Source organism: Nomia melanderi, chromosome 13 (genome assembly GCF_051020985.1).
Source record: "Nomia melanderi isolate GNS246 chromosome 13, iyNomMela1, whole genome shotgun sequence".
NCBI classification, from domain to species: Eukaryota; Metazoa; Arthropoda; class Insecta; order Hymenoptera; family Halictidae; genus Nomia; species Nomia melanderi.
In genome coordinates, this window is record NC_135011.1 from 2,834,174 (window position 1) to 2,857,975 (window position 23,802).

Below are 23,802 nucleotides of genomic sequence, written 5' to 3' on the forward strand. Positions count from 1 at the left end.
GAGAAGCTGATATTTGACCAAACTATCAAATGACGTTTAACATTATAGTATACTCAATTGAAGCTCCGAGATATCCAGTCGCATTCAATTGAAGCTCCGAGACATCCAGTCGCATTCAATTGAAATTCAAACATTGAACACCGTTCGAATCGCTTAAATATCTGAAATTTGTATCTATAAAATTGAAGAAGCTGACATTTGACCAAACTATCAAATAACATTTAACCCTTTGCACTCGAGTGGTGACTCAGTCACCACATGATTCGATATAACAAAACTACGAAGTAGAAAACTTAATATTTCAGATTAAACTTTGCATTGCAAAACACCTCTGTTGCTTAATTTATCTATGAATGATCGTTAAATTAGCTTCAAACTAATATGTTATTATTTTCATTGAAATACTTTCGAGTGCAAAGGGTTAACATTATACAATATTCAATTGAATCTCCAAGATATCGCATTCAATTGAAGCTCCGAGACATCCGGTTGCATTCAATAGAAATTCAAACATCAACGTTCGAATTGCTTAAATATCTGAAGCTCCGTTCGAAATCTTCCGCAACAAGCCCACTGAAAGAGTTCAAATTTGTCTCTATAAAATCATCGTTAAATTAGTTTCAAAAAATATCGCCTATATATCGTCAAAAAATATTAAATATTTCCATTGAAATACTTTCGAGTGCAAAGGGTTAACATTATACAATACTCAATTAAATCTCCGAGATATCGCATTCAATAGAAATTCAAACACCAACGTTCGAATCGCTTAAACATCTGACTCTCCGTCCGAAATCTTCCACGACAAGCCTAATACAATATCTTAAAGCAACGCGTTGAAGAGCTTGACGCTCCGAGTGGAAGCCCGCCCCCCGACCCCTCGGTTTAACCGGTCGATCTCCCGATTTCCCGCGGCCAACGGCAGGAGATCGAAGCCAGGCAACCTTGCTCGTTAATCTCGCTCGCCGTGGATCCACGTCCGGGGGTTATTTCGAGCGGAAGTGCATTCGGGGGCTTAGTCTGGGCTCGCTAAGCCTCTCCGGCTCGAAAGAAGGCGCGCCTGCTCTAAATTTAACCCCGCGCCGCGTCTGCAGCTCCCGCAGACGGGAACCGTCTCGTCCCGTCTCTCGCGGCCCTCTTAAGCAAAACAACCGTAAACCACTCGAACGAACGAACGAACGGGAGAAGGGCCGAGCTAATGGAGACGCATCGAAGGACACTGATCGGCACGCGACGTCGCCGGTAAATTTAGCCGGATTTCCCGCCCGTGGAAATTATGGGGCGCGCGTTATCGTCGCGACAGCTTCCACCGGCGGTGATTTGCGACCGGCACCGGGTAAATATACACCGTGTAAAATTAAGTGTGCCGCGGGAGGACCCGGGACCGTTTGTTTTTCGAGCGGAGAAAAATCGGCTATTCCTCAGCGAACTGTTTTCGGAAAGATCGCCGGAAATGTAGGAAAGATACCGTTGAATTGACCTCTTAGTCACGTTCTGCACGGACAATGCTGTTTTCTACGCGAGTACATTGGAATAGTTTTTGATGATTAAATTGTAATTTTTCTGAAACATATGATACATAATTTAACTTTAACAATTTACTGTAATAATTAGTAATACGATTGGGTATGATCTATGATATATTGGTAGCGACTGAGCCACTATAGTGGCGCGTCGTTCAGAAAGATGACATCCGCGAAAGCCACTATAGTATATATTACAATTAACACTTTGACTGCCAAGTGAATAATCATCGAAACTGCAATCGAAACAGTTTTCTTAACACTTTGACTGCCACGTCACCCGAATTCGGGTGACATTATTTTTTACAGAAACGTGGACATTTTTTCGTAACGTATCGAACGAACCGAATTTTGTTGGATATATGAGATATAAGAAAGATAGTGGAGCAATTATTAAGAAGAATCTTGATTTCTCAGTTTCTGTTTAATGGAGAAAACTGTTTCGAGTACATGGGAGTTTTGATGAGTGTTCACGTGGCAGCCAAAGTGTTAAAATATAAAACATTGGAAAATTGGGATCGGCGACTTCGACTTTTGAAAGTCTCGCTTCGAGGTTCACGGTTCGAACAGTACGTTGAGTGAGAAGTTAATATTGATCGCTGGTAAATGGATTTCCCTGTTGTTCGGCGAAGAATCGAAAGGTATCGGAAGTCTTGCATACTTGCAGCAATGAAAATGGAACAAATGGATCCATTAAGAGCGGAACGCGAGCTTTTCCCGTGATTCCTTTCAACTCGACCCAGTTTACGATCTGTTCGCGTGGTATATTCGAAGATAACGTGGCCCGTTAACGGCGCGGCTCGATCGCGGCCGTAGGAAAAGCCGTTGGCAGCCGCGAGACGGGCCGATAGAGCGACTTCCTGCGTCCGCGAGTCACGTCCGCGGATTAAGGCGGCACGCTATCTCGCGCCCCGGCCATAAATCATATTTCCCGTTCGCCGCGGGAACAGATGCGTCGCTCGCCTTGCGAAACATCGGATGCACTATGCTTCGATGCATCGCGGACGGTTTCGTCACTTGAATCTTTCACGCGATCTAACGCGCCGTGGCCGGGGGAACAAAGAGCTGTTTCATTCCTGTTTATTTGGAATATAATATTTACGTTGCATTTATATTATGCTTCGGAGTATGAGATTTAATTCTCGCGTCGAGGAATAATAATATTCTATGTTTCTTGAATTTTTTTGTACTGTGAGCAGTGTTGCTTCATAAAGGTTTGATATTATTCGCAAAGTGATAGCTTGTAGAAGGTTTGATGAACTAGTTTCTAATCGAGAAGTTGAATGAAGTTGAATAAAGTTTACTAATGAAATCTGAGTTTTGGAGAGTTGATTGAACGAAAGGCAACGGTTCATCGAACCCATCAACGTTAACTTCATAAAGATTTGATATTATTCACAAAGTGTTAGTTTGTAGAAGAAGGTTTGAAGATCTAGTTTCTATGAATCGAAAAGTTGAATGAAGTTGAATAAAGTTTGATCAAATGAAATGTGGGTCTCGGAAAGTTGATTGAACGAACGGCAATGGTTCATCGAACCCATCTTCAATGTTGACTTCTAGGCATACATGGTTGAGCAATTTATTTGAACTACTCTGTAAGCAATTCATTCAAGATCCTAAGATTAAATTTCTATTTCTTGCAGGCGCTAATCAATCTGAGCACGGTATCCACGCATGGTATCCCACCCTTATGCCTGATCAAGGAAACCATGTAAGTTGCTTTACATTCAATAATAAACTGCTTTGAAAAGCTAATTGAGGAAAAAATCCGCGAGCCGGCTCGCGTCCCGCGCACCGGGATTTCCAGAATTATCGCTTCGATAAATCTAACCGTACACCAGGATATACCAATCGACGTTCCATGTGTTTATGCTCCGTTTCGCCTAATTGCGCCTGCGAAACCGGAGTACCGTTAATCACGGCCGTACGTAAGCACGTCGGAAATGGAAAAAAGGAAAAAGAACAGACGCGACGCGCGAAGGACAGCCAGCGATTTTTCACTTCTCAAATGTTTTTCTCTGTTACAACCGCGATCCTAAAAAGCTTTCCTTGTCAATGCAAAAGTATCTAAATCGTTGCTGCAAGTATTTCTTAATCGATCGTTGCGCCACGAATAAACGATGGTAGCTGACGCGTCGCCGATCGATCAAACGCAATCTTATCTCAGCTCGATCGTTGGCCAACAATGCCTTTCCAACGATTCAATACTCTGTTCTCCTTGCAATCAGTAACACTTCAAAACAACTGCATAACATATAAACATTCAAATCGCGCGAAAACCTAATACGAAACAAGAAAAACCGCCCGTGACCCTTTCTAACCTACTGGCAAACCACACGTGGTACACGTGGCAGTGAACATGTTCAAATATTTAATATTATAACTGATGCAATATCGAAGCCTACAGAGTTCAAGGGGTTAAAAGCCCAAAAGAGTCTTCCGAAATGCAATATGAAATGATCGAAGAATATAACTGAAAAGTTCAAATGTGACTCGAAGTCGCATCGTGGTCCGATCAGGGTTAACCCTTTGCACTCGAGAAGTGACTGTCAATCACAATTTGATTTGACATAGTAAAACTGTAGAATGTGACATTTAATATTAAACTTTGTATAATGCCTCGACACGTGAAACATTGGAATAAAACAGCTTTTCTCAATGTACTGATGATTTCTCTTCAAATTAGTCTCAAAGACCATCGTCTTCCCCTTGTAAAGGAACGTTAAATATTTCTAGTAAGAAACATCCGAGTGAAAAGGGTTAAAATTGACAGACAGAGATCTATAGAGATTTGAATTAGAGAATTGATAGTGTGAATTTTTTTGGAGCTCTCTTCAGTAGAAATATTTGGGGTTGTATTATGGTTTGAACAAACGTAGAAAGAGGTATGAATATTTATGAGTAAAGATTATATATTTGTGAGACAGTACAAGGAAAAGTAAATTCGTTATAATATTCTGGTTTCACGTATTTACCTGTGACCTAACCAAGACCTAACCAAGAACATCCTTCGCCTCGTAAAGAAACGTTAAATATTTCTAATAAGAAACATCCGATTGCAAGGGGTTAAAAAGTAAAAGATCCCAGTTCGATCAGTTATCCCAACAAGGGTTCCTCGCGATTCGAGCGGCGTCCCGAAGTGGCAAGCCGGGTCTATAATCAAGCCGTCATCGTCCGTCAGGAGGCGGTGCCGCGGCTAACGCTGACGCCAGTCGACTTTCCGCGGGCTGAACAGGAACACAAACGCGGGGAATCCGGGACCGCCGGTTCACCGATCGATGCACTCCGCCGCGGGACCGTTAAACGTCACAAATGAAGTGCATCGGCGCGGTCGCGTGAATCCCGCACGCGAAACACCGTTCGCCGTGCCGTTATCGCGAGCATTACCGTCGTCCGCGGTAACCGGCCGGCGCCGAGGGGGACACGCCGGCGGACGAGGGGCCGTTTCTTGCCCCGACGCGATTCCGCCGTATAAAGCGGCCGTCGTTAAGTTTTACGACGGCTCGGGGTGCGCGCCGGTGCTGCAGTCGCTTTTGGTACCGCGTGCACGGACGAAGAGGACGGCCGGTCTCTTGAAATAGAGTCCGAGGCCGGATCGACGCGCGCCGCTCTTCCGACCGGATGTCGCCGCGGCCCATTCATTCCTATCGCGCGAATGAAGCGTTCACCCCGCGCCGCGCCGTGACGCGCCGCGCATAGTACTTACGTACGCGACGCGTAATCGAAATGACATCGGCGGATGCATCGGCGGACCGCCGATGGGTTGGAAATAGAGGTGACGAGGAACCTTCGGCGCGATTGGGTTTCCTTTGAACCCTTGTGACGAACGTCGACGTTTCGGCGAGATGAAACGTTCGTATTTCGAAGACTAAGACAAAAGAATGATTTAAGTACTCGGATAGCGAGAGATCAGCACGCAGTTTCCTTTTGTTCTATCAATTACACAATTGTATAATTTAGCTTCATCTGTTGGAGATTTGGTACATTTTAAGGAATCTTCATCCGCGAAGGGTTAACCCTTTGAACCCTGTAGGCTCTAATATTGCACCAGTTATAATATCAAATATTTCAACGAATCAAAGAAACTACCCTAAAATTATTTTCCACGCATCCAAATTTTCTATTGAGAAGGAAAATAAAAAATCGATGGGATGTTACAGTATTTTTCATTTTCACTAGGGATACCATAAAAATTAGTCGCAGTTGCTGATAAATTACAAAACCATCTGGAGTGCTAAGGTAGTATTTGGAAGATTAAGTAGCAGCCAAATGATCTAATTACTCGGACAGCAAGAGATTAGCGTCTAGTTTCTGTTTTCGCTATTGTTTAAGCGATTAATGTACAATGCAGCTTCATCTGTTGATGGTTTTGTACGTTTCAAAGAATCTTCGTCCACAAAGGGTTAACCCTTCGACTTCTTTGGCTGGGCATTTCTGGGACAGTATATTCGAATGATTCCTAGGTTGAAATAGTGTTGTTAATTTCTTTGTATTCTGTATAGAGTTTTTAGTGAATGTATTGTAAATTTAAAATTGACATTAAGGTTGTTTAAGCTCCTATAGTTCACAGGGTTAATTTGATTTAGATTAGAGGCTTTTTAGTGATTTCGGTGGTGTTGAAATGTGTTGGGACTTGATTTGAATGTGATATTTATAGGGAAGGTTAGTTAGAGTATTAAACTTGCTGGAATACTTCTAGGTTGTTATAATTAGGAGTCCATAGTGGAATTATCTTGGTTCGTTGTGGATTGCAGAAGCCCGGCAGTTAAAAAATTGATTCGAGATTCTCCGGTGAACGAAGATTGTAATTGTTTATGAGTGGTAATTACGACGGCAGAGGATTCAAGAAAATGAGGGTTTTTCATTGGCTATTGGATACGACGGTTTTGAATTATCATTAATTTGTATGTCGTTTGCATTTCTGTGGCCTCCGCGTCGCGTTAGGTTTCAGCTTCTTTATCTACGTGAGTGGTAGGCGATTAACATTGCGATGTTTTTGCAACGCCACGGTCATAAATATAATGATGCTTCCTTAAAGCGTAATATTTTTCGTTCCTCGCGAATCTCGTGATTCATTTTCTTCGAAGCCGTGAGTAATCGCGGCCGAGCCGTTCAATATGCGAGCGTTGATTCGAGTGGACGAGTATGTATAGCAGATCGCCGGCGCTCACACTTGTTTATACCTTCATGAATGAAAAATATTAACAGTGATCACCATTTGCATGTTAAGTCGATGTCGCTATGCCCCTTTCACAACGCGTCATTACTTCGAATAAATTAAAGCGGACGCAGGGGGAGCGATGAAATTTGGCCAAAACGGCCACCCCGTATTTGCACGTGAATATTTGAACAGTAATTTAAAGGTGAAGCTCGCAGGAGTTCATTTGAAATTCTAATGAAAATTACCATACACCGAGGAACGAGGGAAAAAAAGCCCGGAGAAACAGCCACCGCAATTAACGATCTCCAAAAATAATAAACACCATCGATCACGATAAACCAAGCATATAATTCACCTTCCCCGAACAGAGACCATTCCGAATAAAATAACAAACGTCGACCGAATAAAACGAACCGTTTCATTTTCACTGACCCGATAACGATCGTTATCCCGAAAAGAAATCCTGTTCCCATCCGCGCGCCAAAACAATCGGCGATCTCGCGAGCCGTTTCCGTGGAGGCGCGAACGCGAGGTTCGGCTTGTACCGTTCGCCGTTTTTCTAGGTCACGAGGCGCAAGTTTCTCGAGCCGCTGAACGGCCGACGGCAAATTTCATTTCCCTCCGCGCAGCCAACAAAAACGCGACGGAGAATTTTGAAAAACGACCGGCCCGCCCCGAGGGACGCGAGCCCGCGCGGAAACGCGAAACGGAGGGTTCGAGTTTTACGGTCCGCGGAGGGCGGTAATGGGTTAATAATGCGTTGACAAAATAAAAGTATTCTCAACGGCCGACGAGCGAACGCGAAATTTATCCATGGCAGTCCCGGGGGCAACTTTTACGCGCCTTTTGATCGAGTTTTATCGCCGCCGGAATTTTACTTTTCCCGCCCTCCGGCTCGCGCGTCGAATAAAGGGGTGGAAAACCCTCGGCTCTTTTACTGTTCTCGCCGCCGGTTAAACCGGCGGGCGTATTTCCTTTCTGAATATTGTCCGGCCCCGCCACCGGACCGTTTACGGAGCTAATCAAAATAATTAGCAGCAACCAGTCCGCTCGCGTTGCCGCGGTTCGAGCGGGAATGAGCTGCGCTTTTATCGGGCGCCGCGTTCTGAATATTTTTTCCAACGGGAAAGACGAGGTACCAGTGTCAATGATAGACAAGTAACGGAGTTTATGTGAAGAATAAATAGGTAACAGTTAGATTTGGTGAATGCGATCGAGAATTTCCATCGCGAGCCTCGATTTTATAGGAGAAGGGATGAAACTTTGATAAACTGGAGAGATTGAAGATGTTCGGTGGTATCTTCAATCGCTTTAACGCTTCAGCGAGTGTAATTAGGATGATACACTTGTTTCTCTTGACGAATTAGCTTCCTTTTGGGTGAAACCTGAAGTTCGTTCGTTCTGTGGAAGAACTACGAGACGTTTCGATTTCAGATTCTGGATACCAGATAATTGAAAAGTATTGGACCATTTGCTTAACGTAAATGTCTCAATCTATCCTGGGAACGACGCACATCTTCACGGCTGATATGCAGAGGTGTGGCGACAAATAAATAAACCATCGGAAGAAAGAGAAAGTGGAACAGGCCATCCTGGAAACTGTAATCTACCTACAACCTGTACTGCTGTTTCACTGATCGAACCAACCTTGATCCTGACACTGAAACCGTCCAGCAAAATGAACTGCGAGCGGATATTTCAAGCGCGTAATGATCTTCAAACCACTTTCCAGTAATTTTTCCGGTAATAAAGGAAAATCTCACTGTAGAGGAAACGCTAGTGCGAGCATCGAGTCTCTCGCGTGACGCGATTAACGCGTTGACCGCCATGATGTTGAATGAAAATGTTCAATAAGGCGAGTGAATCGATAATAGTATAATATAAGAATTATAATGCTAAATGATTAATAACTCACCGATCGTTCCTTTAGTTCCTGTCTTTATATAATAATTATGTCTCCTCGCGGCGAGGAAATAAGCGTTACATAAAACGCTCAAGATTTTCGTGACACTTGACGCGTCGAATGGATCAGATACGCTCGCAGCCGGCCATTGGTCAAGCGTCGAGAATAACAACTATTATTCCGGCCGGCGGTAGTTTTCTATTCGTCTCACGACCACGAGAGACGGAGCCGTGAACGGAGAGCAGGGAGAGCGGCCGTGCTCTCTTCCGCGACTTCCGGCCGAGGCTCGGCCGCTGAATCACGCCGCTCTTCCTACTTCTTGAGCATTTCACTTCTTAATTGGTAGATCCGGCAGATTAAATAATATCGCTGGCCGCGCGAGCGAGAATTAGAGAGCGCTCCGCGATTCGATCGAGGCGCGGTGCGCTTTGTATCGTGCGGGTGCGGTTTTCTTACGAACTCTTTCGCTTTCCAACATTTTTCATACTTTCGAGATATCTCTCGAATCTCTTGATAGCTGGCAAACTCTTTGCTCAAACTCGTTTGTTCAAACTTGCTTAGAATTTGTAACTATTGAAACAAATATTGCAACATATTTGAAATCATTGCGAGAAGAAATATATTAGTAATTGCTCCTTTAACCCTTTGCGGACGGATGTCGACGTTTCGGCGAGATGAAACGTTCATATTAGGAAGATTGAGCAGCAGGCAATTGATCTAATTACTCGGACAGCAAGAGATTAGCGTCTAGTTTCTGTTTTCGCTATTGTTTAAGCGATTAATGTGCAATGTAGCTTCATCTGTTGATGGTTTTGTACGTTTCAAAGAATCTTCGTCCGTGAAGGGTTAACCCTTTGACTTCTTTGGGCATTTCTGGGGGAGTATATTCGAATGGAACACTGAATTCCTTGAAATAGTGTTGTTTGTTTCTTTGCATTCTGCATTGAGTTGTTAGTGAATGTATTGGACACTTCTATATTACAAATAATGCTACTTAATTTCCTTAAATTCCGTCCAGATGAAAATACCGAGGAATATATAGAAACTATGATACGGTGAACACAAAGCGTCTCGAGGATTACTCACCGCCATAAATCTCCCGTGGGTCCGCGTGACGTATTTATCGGGAAAGTAAGTACGAAGCCCTGATTTCCATCCCCGATACACAACGCCCCGATGCATTCGAGCCCACGAGGCGGATTCCGTCGCCTACGGTCCGCCATCTGCACGACCGATCTATGCATATTTGGAGCGAGGCTCGCTTTCCAACGCGAGAGCCGCGGGACGGGTCTGTGGACCGATGGTCTTTTTTATGAACATGCTGTAAAGCAGCAAGGAAACCAGATAACGTTGTAAACACTGATACAGTGCGGTGAATCTGATAAGTCGCGGCGGACGTCCGCGAATTGAAGGCTTCTCTGTGTGATTAAGTTAGAAATTCATGTTTCCCTGAGATCTCGTGCTAACTGCGACTCGGACACTCTATTGGTTTATTCAAACCGATTGGACGAATTAAAAGTTTCGAATGAGAGATAGAGGAAATAGGGGAATATTGTGTGTGTGAGCGCATTGAAATATTCTAGACTATATTGATTTTTTCTATATTGATTTTTATGTCAATAATGTTCGTTTTTTCTAGAATACTCCAAATATATGTGAAATTGTTGCATGGTAATGAAATGTTCTAGAAAGTGTGCGAGTGAGACGAGAGCATCTGAGTGTATAGTGTGTGCGTTGTTTGATGTTGTTATTGTTTTACTGTGAGTTGCCATGAAATAATTATACTGATAAAATTCTCTTTCTCCTACAATATAGAAGTAGAAAGTAAAAATAGAATACAATAACAGAAACACGGAAATACAGAGAAATAGAAACATTACAAAAATATTCTTTCGACTGACAATACACTAACAACAACCGAACAGCGCAAAGTCCAGTAAACAATCCGCAAAATTTCGAAATTCCACTGATAAGCTCCGATCGGAAGGGACAGAGTGACGGTCGCAGTTGCGATTTCAGGAGCGCTGCGCTGCGAGCGCAACGTCGACGCTATCGAGCGTGGCTTTTATCGGGAGATTCGAAACGGCGCGCGGTAGGCGATATATTAATGCGCGGCTGTAAACTGGCATTACCATTCCCGACATTATCTGCTTAAGTAGGTAATGTCGCGAAACGAGCCGGGGTGACGTGTAACTTGCGCGGTTTTAAGAGTGGATAATGTCCTCGTAACACGATCCCCGCGCCGCCGCCGCCGCCGCCGCCGCCGTGCGGGTTGAAATCGGCGTTCAAAGGCTAGACGTGTCCGTCGCACTTTCTCCGAATGCGTTCTCCAGCGGCGGCCATTAAAACCGCACGGGAATCAAACTGCTCGTTACGCATTGTACCGAAGGGACTTTTCTTATCCGCGGGGCGGTTTTCATGCCAGCAAATCACCATAAACGGACCCGCTCGAACATTTGAAATTTAAATGCCACCCTTTGACCAGCGCTCGTCGCCCTTCTTTCATTTTCCTGTCGCCGGAGAAACGTTCAGACGTCGATCCCCTCCGCGGTATGATAATTCCGAACGCCGTAGACACCCGCCACTGAAATTTGTTATCAGTTTTTTCCTCCCTCCGCTGCGACCCGAAATATTCCGAATTCTTGCGTCGCTGCTTCTAACAACTTCATAAATTCCGGAAGACCTCGCTACTTTCGATTCTGTTACACAAAGAGAACTTCACCGTGGATTTAATAAATATATTATCTACTCCGTTGATCTATATTCCGGACGATACAACGAAATTACTTTATAACGAGCAATATCCAACGTTCTAATTGAAGTATTAAAAGTTTCGAAAACATCGCCGCAGCATACAATTCTTGTGCGTTCCCTTCGCAGAAATCGCATGCTTTTCCTGCAATCTATCGAACCAGTTCGCGAGCCTTATGTAATAACTCACATAACCAATTGCATTTTCTACGGGCGTGTAAATAAAAGGGAACGAAATTCGTTCGAACGCGATTCGAGGGAGAGGTAAATGTAAACGAAAGCGGAGACCGGGAGGACCGAGTTGATTTTTCAGGTTTCTTTTCCCGTAGCCGCAGGTGTATATATATATATGTACCCGCGTTTCCCGTTTTAGTTTTCAAGCGAACGCCAGCGAGTCCTGAGAACGCCGTAATTAATCCCGGTTCGCGATAAACCACGGCGAACGGGGGCTCGAGCAACAATTAAATTAAGACGCGGAAACGCTGGCGCGCTGCGCCGCGGAGTCCACAATGCGCCGCTGATTCAGCTCGGCCCGATCGACATGCGAATGTTTGCTAGATATGTCTTCTTCCTGCGATGTAGGAAGTTCCCCGTTCAACTCCGCGTGGAAAATATGCGGCGCAATTCCCGGCGCCGCACCTTTTCGAATTCCCAGCGACTCGTCTCGACTTTCAATTAACCTTAGCATTCTTAGGAAGTGCTTCGCCGAAACCACGGGCGGGATAACTGCGAATGAAAGCTGACTTTTTGGGTGAGAGTTCTCTTCAATCTGATTGATTCTACTTATTTTTGGTTATATACATGTATACTACTTCGGTTCTTATCAAACGCTATTGAATAATTCAATATTTGAACTCTGTAGGCTCCAATATTGCACCAGAAATAATATTAGATATTTTAATGAATCTTAAAGAAACCAACCTAAAATTATTCGATTTTTCTCGCATCCAAATTTTGTGCTAAGGAAAATAAAAGATCGAAGAAATGTTATAGCATTTCTAATTTTCTAGGAATACTATAAAAATTAGCAGGTGCTGATACATTACAAAACAACCTGGAGTGCTAAGGTGTAAACTATAGTAGATTGAAATTAGAATTGTGATTGATAAAATTGGAATTTTAGGTTCAAAGTTTTGTGATTGTTATGGATGTGGTTGCTGATGAGATTCTTTTGCGCATAGAAAGTATAGAAGTTCCTTTTTACTTTCCTAGTAGTTGAGTTATTAAACAAAAGATAATAATATCTCGAGCATTTCCTTCCTGTGTATGTTTTTCCTGTACTCTAAAGATGCAATTAAAATTAAATAAACCATCGGAACAATGGGAGGTATTTAATAAGGTTTAACAACTGCTATCGAGCGTGCGATAGTGTATTGAATGGTATATTAATTCCATAGAACAATGAATTTTGTATATCAGCTTGATCTCTAGTTGAATGCAGCCTGAAAATAATATTCGAGCTCATTCGAGAACCATTTAAAATACCATCCACATGTCATTCTCATTCCGAGACCAATTGTAATCAGTTAAATTAACGCATTGCGCACCGGTAACGAGGAATCTCGTTTTTATATAGACACTTAGCTATGCGACTTCGCTAATTACCACAGTATTGAAGAAAACATAAAATTTCATTCTTATCTATTTAAAATATATTACATAATATGATACCTGAGTTTTCCTATATATAGCGATACAAGTTGACCTCAGTGAAAATTGCCATCACAATTCAGTTTTCACAAAATTAGCCGGTGTTAATATCTCGCCTCGGATTCCTCTTTCACTGAATTGCATTACTTATTCAAGGGGAAAAGCAGAGTTCTCTAGGAGAGATAGAAATTAAACATTCAAATTTTATTTAAAATAAACCGAGTTTCTCGAGAATGGTCAACGTGCAACATCAGATAACCAGATATTCGCGATCGAGAATTCCGAACTCGGGTCGCGTTTCCACGCGTGCTGGCACGGCATCCGAGAAAGTTGATGGAAAGTAATAAATTGAATGGCGACGAACTTCGGTGGAATTCGTTCTTAATGCGGGGGAAACGTCGGGCGGCGATGAAAGCTGCCACAATGACGGACGCGTCGCGATAACGACTCGGCGGCCCGTATTTACGTTACGTTTTTCAAGGATATCTTCGCGATTTATCTGCCGGCGAACAGGAAGAAGAATTTCTAAACCCCACGGAACCGTGGTCCCGCGGCCGTCGGCTTTTCCGTGGCCGGGCTCTTTCTATTATGACGCATAATCGCCGGAAACGGCCTATATCTCTGACCACGGAAGAGGCAGACACGATTCTTACGAATGCTATCTATATTACTACAGGTTGATTACGAAAGCACTGGCCCGCTGAGCGACGAATGTTCCACGCGATGGAACAGTCGACTTCGCTATTCAATTTTTACCTTATTTTCTTCGATCAGATCGCGCATCGATCTCGAGTTCCGCCTGTTTCCTACCGTAACTTTTATTTACAATTGCCGAGTTTCATCTGCAAGCTTGTTTCCTTGGAATTCCGTAGGCAGATGAATGAAAAAGTTTATATTCATCTCCGGTTAATGAGACGAAGCTCTCGGAACTTCGCGGAACTTGTTAATCCAGTTATAAGTTGCGAGACGTACAATTTTACGAGTTACCTGCAGTATGTTCGTTAAATGAAATTGAATATTCCGTTAGAGAACAATATAGAGAGCTGAAACGTGGGAGTTGGGAATGGTAATTAAGATATTAGATCTTGACCTCTCGAAGGTCGTCCTATCACATTTTTCTAGCTATCGATGACACGATACCGTACTTTCCACCTTTCTTACACACGGAACGCCTTATCTACGTCCGGTCCACTCATCTGTTCTACGAAAATCAGCGATCCGAGGTGACGATAACCCGATCGATCGGCGTGGATTCATTTCAGAGCGAATCGGTAAACGCTCCGCGCGTCCGCCCGTGAAAGTGTAACTTTTTGCGCCATTACCGCGCTCGGGGAAGACGGGGCAGAAGACGCTAAACACCGGCGATAAAAACGATCGGTAATTCACTCCATAAAGTAACACCGCTTCTTGTCCAACTTTCAGCGATCGAAGAAACGGTAATGTTCCCCGGGGAAAGATCGAGAGCCATATCATGGCCATAGAAAGTAAATGTCAGCGTGCCTTTTATTATCAGCGTTCGCTCACTGTTCTGCCCCCTCCTCGTTCGCGCCACTCAGGGTCATCGATGCGATCGCCGGGACCGGGATCGAGTCATCAGACCCTAAGCGCGACGATTTCGTTTCCGAGCGGATGAAAAAGTACATCGAGCGAGAACAGATTCGGGATCTCGAGGGACGAGAACCTCAAAGGGACAGAGAAAAAGGGACATTCGTATTTATTAAACTTCTTTCTACGGAGGAATGGAGTATACGGAGGCTGCCCCTGAATAATCGAGAGGGTTGATAACCCCTTCTATCGGAGTGCTACAGATAACGCGTAAGAATCGTGTCCAATATGTCTGAAAGTGTTCTAGAGTCTTTCTATGAAGCTGATAGTGATTGAACTGGAGAATTAGATGATATAGAAGAACAAGGAAATACTGTTAGTAATATATAGACAACTATTTCACCTGTTTAATGAGTTTCGTAAAAATTATCAATTTCAAACTGTTGTCTAGGATTCAATTGTTTAACACTGGAACTACCGTACCAGTCAAACTGGTTTCGACTTTTTTGTTTAGCAATTATTGATATCTTCGAAGCATTGAATATTCGAAATGATTTTGAAAATAGTTTCATTTGAGTACTATGAATGCCTGAAGAAACTGAAACTAATATATTGTTACAATTTTTATAGGAATTGCATATTACTCGTATTAAATGCTCAGTAGCTCTAGTTAACCCTTTGCACTCGAGAGGCGCCTTTCAGTCGCCATTTGACCCACGAAAATGATAAAATGTAGAATTCAATATCAAATTTTAAATAATGCATCAACACATGGAAATAAAATAGTTCTGTTAATTTATGCAAGGTATTTCTTTATGTCAGTTGTAAAACGTATCACTGATACTTCATCAGAAAATAATGAATATTTGATGAGACAAAGGGTTAAGCAACCATAGTGGAAATTTCTACGTCCAATCTCTATTTTTCACGTTCCATATTCCAGCCCTCTTGTTCCGTTATCGAATGCTCCGCGAAGTTAACAAAAATAATCAGCAACGTGAAATGAATAGCAATAGAAGGTGTTAATCACAGATTCATCCCCCGAATCCATTAATCAGAACGCCTCGGTTCTGCTATCGCGCCTGACTTCTAACCTCTTGATAATTGGAGGGAGTCTCGCGAACCGCGACGCGGGAACGTTCGTTGCTCCCTGAACGGTGAATAAGTCCGTAAATAATAGACTTTAGCATCCGCGGTCGCGTTACGAGCGTTTCCTTTTGCGGGACACGACGCCGGGAATCGTGACTCCTCGCGTTATCGTTCGACGAACGTGTCCCCGTGACGTTTCTTCTCTTTCCCCGATTATCTCTCCCCCTTCCCCATCAACCGAGACGCGCCAGAAGCTTCGCGGTTCCGAGACAATGGCCGCTCCGCGGAAAAATGAAACGGTGGCTTCAACCCCCTCGCGGCCCATTACGTCGAGGAGGAACGGTCTGGGAACTGGCCAGCATTTCTACGGTTTCCAGTACTTTCTCACTATCGAATTGCAAAAGGAAAATTTCCTCCCTTGGTTCGTGGTACGTGTAACCAACCCTTTAACCAGTTAACCGTGTTTGACGAGCATACACATCATCTTAAAACTCTCAATGGTGCTAACTTTTTCAACGATGGATTATTTAGTTTTTGAGACTTTAGTTTTTCGTTAGGATATATTTTAAGTGCATTTCGCCTGCATTTAGTATACACTTCATTATTTGATTTTATTGCGCGCAATGAGAGATTTTTCAAACTAAATTCCACACTTAACTGGTCAATCAAACGTGAAACGACTTTAACACTAGAACGCATATTGAATTTTACAAACATATATATTGATTCAATTTTGATTGATGCACGGTGTGTAATTGTTTATCTTGAAACCAATGTCTAAGATTGAAATGAACGAATATCGACTGTTCTAAGGATAGAATTATTTGTATCATAACTGTCAGTAAACCTAGTGTTGTTTAATTATTCTTCGGTCGCTCGGAGGACGAGGAAATGAAATACTGGAATTTCTATTTTCAGTTATTCAAATAGTGACGTTATCTCTAAACTTAGGATATTTGCTATTCTAATCAGCAGTAATTTTCTTTTATCGTAAGAGTGTCCTAACGTTGAAATACTGGAAGAAAGGGATATTCGAAGGTATTAGAGACTAGAATCAATTCGCGTTTGTCACCCGTGTTCCCTGATGTTCACGTTCGCGCGAACATCACTCGCTAATTATAATCTCCGGCCGTGTAACAGCGAGTCGCCGGCGACAAACAGATTACCGGTCGATCCGCGTTTGCTCGCGATCGATTACGCCGAATTCGGAGCTACGCAAACACCGGCCGTTAATTGTTCAATAACATTATTATGTCTGCCGGCCGTTCGCCGACGGCCGCCGTAAACAACGTTAACAACGTCACTCGTCGGGACCGCGGCTATCGCGAGCGCTGTGCTCCGCCGGTTCCCTACATTGATAACGCTCCTTCCCGTTGTCTATTGTTCGCTATGAGCACGCGAACTGTTCGGGCAAATGAATATACTAATGACTAAGAATAATAATAACTCTTATTGCTAACTGTTCTAGAAAACAGAAGCTCTTACAAAACGTTCTTGGATTCATTAAATATTAATACCGCGATTTCATCGCTGATATTGATCGCGATCAATTATTTCTATCGATAACGGTAACGTGATTATTTAATTAGCGCAAGAACATCTCACGAAAGCTTCTTCTCAAGGATACAGAAGTAGGCGTTAGCTTTCGTTGGAGTTACCCGGCAAATTATCATTTTTCAAATCCCATACGGGACTTATTATAACGGCATATGCATATCACAATGCTACAGAATGCTACATAACAGGATAATGCTCATGCATATACAGCAAGAAACAATATTTACATAGCATGCGAATATTCTTACGCAAGCAAATTACAGGTATTTAAAAGACTCGCTTTGATATGTGGAGCGGCTATCCACACTGCAACGGGTTCCTTCTCGGAACATTATGCAGATTGTATTGTCACGAGGCGTGATTAGCTCATTCATTTTCGAGATTACTTGCGCAACAATGTCTAAACTCTGCTTAGACATTGTCGAATTGTATATATTATCATACTATGTTCAACTGTGTTATTAACAAGAATTATTCACACTGTCCTCTATCAACTGTCCTTCGAAATACATTTCAAACGACACACTCGAAACAGCACAGTGTTATCCGAAACTACAAAACTTCGAGTTCAAAAGGTTAAAATCAACTGTCTCCCAGTATACACGTTTCCAGAGCGTGTAAGCACAGAAGCATCGTGAAATCGCGATCGTCGCGATGGCGTCGTTCAAGGTGAATCTCGTTAATCACGACATCGAGAGTCGCGGATACAAAGGCGAGCGAGCGAGCGAGCTGAAGGCTCGGGATCGGTCGGTGTCGTCTCGGATTTCGCGCGCAGAAATTCAAGATTTCGCGCGCGCGGTCGCGTAACAGGAGATTTCACATCCTGCTTTCGTGCGGACGAGTCCGCGTTCCGCGACACGATACGCGCCGGATCGCGATGTTCGGCGGGGAATTCTTTCGCGGCGAGCACAGCCCGGTTCGCGAGCTCTCGTAACATTCCTCGCGCACGCCCCGCGAACTGTGTCAGCCGGCTAACGACTTCCACGAACCGGCGTTCGCTAATCGGTCTTCGGCTATCGTTAAAACTGGAAGCGCGTTAACGGGGCCCGAGAACGTTCGTTGCCCCAACGTTCCGCGCGGGAGCGTGTAATTGCCCGTAATTGCTGGAGGCACTTTCGCTTTAGCATTTCGTCTTCGACTCGACGAAAACTGTTCTTTGTCAACCTTCGTTTCCTGCCTCGCAGTAGCGCGTCGGACTCTTTAGGAACTTTTCGAACTGGACTCGACGGAGTGTTTACTTTTGTTGGGTATGAACTGAATATTATCTTTTTGTTATGGGTCCAAAACGTTGGGAGGAAATGTAGATAATACGTATCAAGTTCTTTTCTTGTTTCGGTTAACACTAAAACTACCAGACGGGTCAAATGACTGATGTCTTTTTGCAATTATTAGAAAGGTAACAAATATTTCTGAGAAATTATTAAACAAATTCATTTAGCACTACGCAAATTGAATTGTAAATCAATTAAAGTCTGAACAGATGCACTCTTAGAGTTTCCATAGCGAAATTTTGAAAAGTCAACTGAACTGCTCGGTAGTTTTAGTATTAATCGTTGAGGGTGAAGTAGCTTTATGAAATAGTTATGAAAGAAATCAGGACAAGAGGTTAATCCCTTTCTTTGTATTGATATTTTCATGTTCGATGCCCTGAGACGGCTCGAACAATACTCATATCAGATGAAATTTGATATATTTACAGAATTTCAGTGTGAACACTCGAGAGATTTTCCAGAGAACGAGGCGTCAACGCGTTACAGTTCTCATCCACCGATTTCCCCTCGCAACTTGTCGCTGCCGCGTTAAGCATCAGGGTCACGGTACATTAATAATCCATTAAAAGCCAGAAACAAGCGTGAATAAACATTTCACTGTAATAAAACCGTGTTGCCGGAGGCAACGGACGAGCGCCGGACGCGTAGCGCACACGTGTGTATACTCGCCTGAAACATCGAGGCGAACACGCGTACTTACCAACGGTAACAAAACAAAGAGGGATGAGAAAAGAGGAACGGGAAAAAAAGAAAACAAGAAACGTAATGGAACGATTCGCGAACGGTGGAAAAAGAGGACGGAATTTTTGTCGAGCGATCGATCTCTCTCGCGTTGCTGCGGCCTCCGATTTCGAAGGCTCGTTATGACGGGTCCCTAATTGGCGGCGTAACGTGCAATATCGAGCCGGGAACTGGAACGAAACCGTGCCGCGGAATTCGTATCGTGAAAACGTACACGGCTGTTTTTTCACGGGCTCGCGGCCGCGCGAGACCCGATGTGCGTAGAAGCGTTCGCCGGGCTGCGTGTAAAACACGGATTAAGTCGGGCCTGTTGCGTTCCAATTGAGCCCCGGCAATTGGTCACGCGCGAATTACGTTATCGTGTCTCGAAGGTGTGCTCCGGCGTCTCTCTCTCTCTCCGTGTGGCTCGACAATACCGGCGGCTGATTAGATTGCGAGCTTAAATTCATAAAACTTTTTACACCCCGGTGGCGCTAAATCACGCGAACCTTTCGAAATCCAGCGTTCGCGGGATTAAAGTACGAAACGATTCGGTAGAAACGCTGGGGAAAACTGAAGCTTTCTAGCGTTTGGTCTTCGAGATCGGAACTGGAGTTGCATTTCCTTCGAAGATACGTACGCGAAGAATCCGTACGCTGAATCGATCAAGGTTTTAATGAAAAACAGGTGTACGTTAGCGTCAAGGATTTCCTCGAAATTTCCTTCGTTGAAGGTACCGAAATTGCCTTTATTACACGCCTCCGCAGCTGATTTACAAAACGAAGCGCCACGGCGGAGATGAATTATTAAAAATCCCGCGGCGCGGTAAGAAAGCTCGCTCGGTGGGATTAAAGAGGCTCGAGCGAAATCTGTAATTCAATTCGGTCGGTGGGAGGGCAGGATCGCGCGCCGTTCGCGTGGAAGCGGTGAAAATGGAAGGAGGCCGGCAGATGTTATCCTGTTGCGTGAAAACGGACAAGTGTAACCGCGATATTGGCCGTCCGAACTCAAACGGACCGGCCGGCGGACGGAGGGCGCTCCGGATCGGCATCCGGATCGACGTTAACGAACCCGTCGAATAATTAGAAACAATTAGCCGCGCGTTCGGTTTGTTTTGGCAGCCGGCCACCGGGCGCAGACGGAACGGTGCCTCGTTACCGTTAGAATTAGATTACACGTCGTCCTCTCCCCTCGATTTCGCAAGCGTACTTTCACGTGTCAAGCCTTCTTCTCCCCGCGAGTCGCGACGAGACGCGGCGCGACGCGACGCGACGCTCGCGTGCTGCGCGCCCGCCCGGTGAAACCGTAGCCTGCCCACAGTTTGATAAAGAAACGGCCTAAAACGGGCCGGCTCGATGAACTCCCGAGGAAAGTGACTGCTAATTTGCTTTCGCATGCACGAGGCGGCCGCGACATTCGGAGAGCCGGCTCGACTTCGAGAAACTCTTTTATTTTCTCCTTTCTGTTTTCGTAACGGGACGGACGGCTTTTTTTCGGCGGCGACGTGTGGAGTCGGCAAATAAGGTTCTGTTTTGACCCGATTGCGCACCGGGGCAAGAAAATGTGTTAATCGTGTTTGAATTACTGATTTATACGTTGCCTCGTGTAATTCTCTAGAATCTTGTATTAGAACCGACGATTGTATTATCTGAAATGTGTCGGAACACTTTAAAGGTTTGAAATGTGTTAGTTCATTAAAATGTTCCGAGTGTGTCCGAACTGAAATTATTGAGTAGAGCTCGCTGCAATCGCCTCTATTTGCATTGCAAAAATGGGTTACTCCGCGCTATCTGGCAGGTCTAATGTGGAACACGGCGCGTGTGGGAGAACAAACGAGCAGGATGCAGAATGCGAGTGCCTAACACGTGTGAATCTTATTATTATTATCGCCGTGAGCCAGTACAATGTCCCAGCAATCTCCGGAGCTGGTTAGATCAATGGTTAGGTGTCTGAACGTGTCGAACACTCGTAGGCGACGCCGGCCGCGCGAATGATAAAAATAGCGTTGTTCGATCGAGTCACCGATGATCACGAGTATCGAGCGACACGCCTTCTCATTTAGTGTTTATCTCAGTCATTATGCGCCCGTGACGAATAATGCCGGGGAAAAACAGCCGAAACCTCGCCGCTTGTCGGCCGATAACGCGCTGCCTGTCGAAACGTGTCCGTTATGTCCCGTTAATTGAATCGATTCCGTCGAAACAGAACGTCCAAGGGAATCGCGATTGTATCGGAGTGTACACAAAGGAGTGTCCGGCCACTTTGGGACCGCGTGCGCCGCTATTATCGTCGCGGGGCCCTTGCAGGGCTGCATCGGAGTAACCCTGGGCCCTAGTCCTCTTATTCGGCTACCCGTCTCCGAAGAAACTTTAACGTTTAAACGTTTTTAATACTGCACGACCTGTTCATTGTATGTTCGAATAAAATGAATCGCTTTAAAAATGCCACTCCTCGAGAGATATAGATATTTTTCCAGAGACTGTTCCAATGATATTTTGCAGGACACTAGGAAAGCTACTAAGACTCAGTAGCGGATGAGGTCAGAAATCGGTAATACTAGAGACACACCCGGTAATGATGAACTATTGATCGTTAAACTATTATCTGTTCAACCTAAGATAGGAACTGAAGCATTCGTGTACTCGGACAATAACACATCTATTTTCGGATGGTACAAAGTACTTTCGGACTATTCATCTGGCTCTGACAATAACAATCTTACTCGTCACGACAGAAATCACCGAGGGTTCCACATAAAACATGCAACGATTCGCGACACGCAACATGATACGCGATACCTAGGACACATCGGCGACAAAGCTGCATTAATTACCGAAGGAGACGTCCCACAATTATTCTCATTCCCCGAAGTGCATTCCAAGTACCAGTGCACCCGACGCGTCGGGTAGCAACAGCTCCTCCGAGCACCGTACCTAAAATACCTAACGAATAAGTCAGCCGGTAGTCCCCGACGAAACGGTGTCAGCGGCCGCGTCGCCTCCAGTTTGCGTTTTGGATCGCGAACTTCGTCCTCGTTAGCGGGAAACGAAAAGCGGAAACGTCGCGAGCCGCTCCGATCCGGCTAGACGCGTGTCCCCGGGGCTAATCGCGTGTCCGCGCTGCCAAAGTCGAACGGTCGGCGCGGCAAAGTTCGAAATTTACCTCGGCGACGCGCCGAAACCAGTCGAGAGCAAACAGACGCTCGGGAGCGAGCGGACGCAATCACCGCGGAGAGAAATTCGCCGGTCGTCGCGGCGGCGGCGGTCTGCGGTCTCGCGAGTCGCCGCCCCCGCGACCGCGAAAAAACGTCGACTTTCCCGTTTTCCGGCGTGACGCCACCGCCGGTAGGACTCCCGGCGAATTCAACGAGCGGCGAGCCGTCGATCGTTGACGCCTAACGGGACATCGAAATAATTCAGCTCCGACCACGAGTCACCGCGAACGACCGAGAACAAAGTGGCGTCGATCCTTTCACGCTCGCAGCTTCTTCCATTATCCTCCGCGGCGGTCCTCGTCGTTCCTGCTCGTTCGATCGCGCGCTCTCGCCGGCGATCACTCGGTAACGATTATCGTCGGGGATCTTCTAGAGACAGCTTACCTGGTCCGTCGGACGGTGGGATTTCGTCAGACCCGGTAATCCGGCGATCGGTAACACTTGCGGGGCTGCCACGATTTCGAAAGGCGCGTTTGAATCGCGGCTGGAAAAACTGGGCCGGCGAACAACGGGTCGAGCGAACCGGGGAGTCGAGACGAGACGTGACGGAGCTAGACGAGCGGTGCCGTGCCGAAGCCTTGCGTTGCTGCCGTCCGGGTGTGCAACCAAGAAAAATCCACGCGATCGTGCGTCGCGGCCGGTGCCGAGCCGACTGACTGACTGACTGACTGACTCCGCCAGTCAGCACCGTACAGTCACCGCACTTGCATCAACACACACCGGCTGGCTGACTGGCTGGCTGGCTGGCCTGGCATCCACTTCCCCCGCAGCCTCTCGTTTCCAGCTCCATTCCAGCCGCGGCCTCTCGACCGTGCATCTCTCCGGCCCGGGCCCTCCGCCTCGCAGCCCGCACTCCAGCTGCGTGCTCGTTCGGGCCAAGACACGCTCCTACGGACCCTGGAACCGTGGAATTTCGGGGGGAATCCTCGTGGAACGTCTTTCGGCTCTCGATCGGGTCGAAGGTTTTTAGAAAGTTCTTTTGTTGGTCCCTCTTTTGTCGGTCTTGAGGATTTTCTTCGGGATGGGATGTTTGCTTTTAGTCTGGTATTAGTTTGAATTGCGTGACATTTGAGTTTGAATAATACAAATTTTTGTGCTTTCATTAGGGGAGTCGTTTCGATTCGTATGAGACTTCGATGAGAGTGCAATGTGGAGATTGTATAGAATTAAGGTATTACGTTTCTTCGTGAGATATTTATAGAATGTCTAAGTTCTTAATTACGAATTAGACAATTTTCTATACAGAACGATGATAAAACAATTTTCCTTTGTTCCTTTGTGTCCGCGAGACGTTAAAACGACTCGTAATCATGCGGCGATACAGTGTTTGCGTATTACTCACCGGGATCACTCGTGACATTCTAAGCTTCGTTCGCTAGTTCGGCAGAGCTGCAGCTAACTGAAATGACAGTACGCGC

General features: G+C 45.1%; 1 protein-coding gene across 3 annotated transcripts in view; it reads right to left on the bottom strand.

Moving 5' to 3' along the window:
- Positions 1–23,802, bottom strand: part of LOC116433510 (uncharacterized) — a 112,255-nt gene extending 88,453 nt beyond the window's left edge. For 2 of the 3 annotated variants that reach the window (XM_031991669.2, XM_076373100.1), the window contains exons 1-2: positions 23,727–23,797; positions 22,769–23,281 (exon numbers count right to left, since the gene is read on the bottom strand). The gene's annotated coding sequence lies outside the window, so the exon portion shown is untranslated. Of the gene's footprint in view, positions 1–22,768; positions 23,282–23,726 lie in introns of all 3 variants that reach the window. The other variant, XM_031991665.2, reaches the window with a different exon arrangement.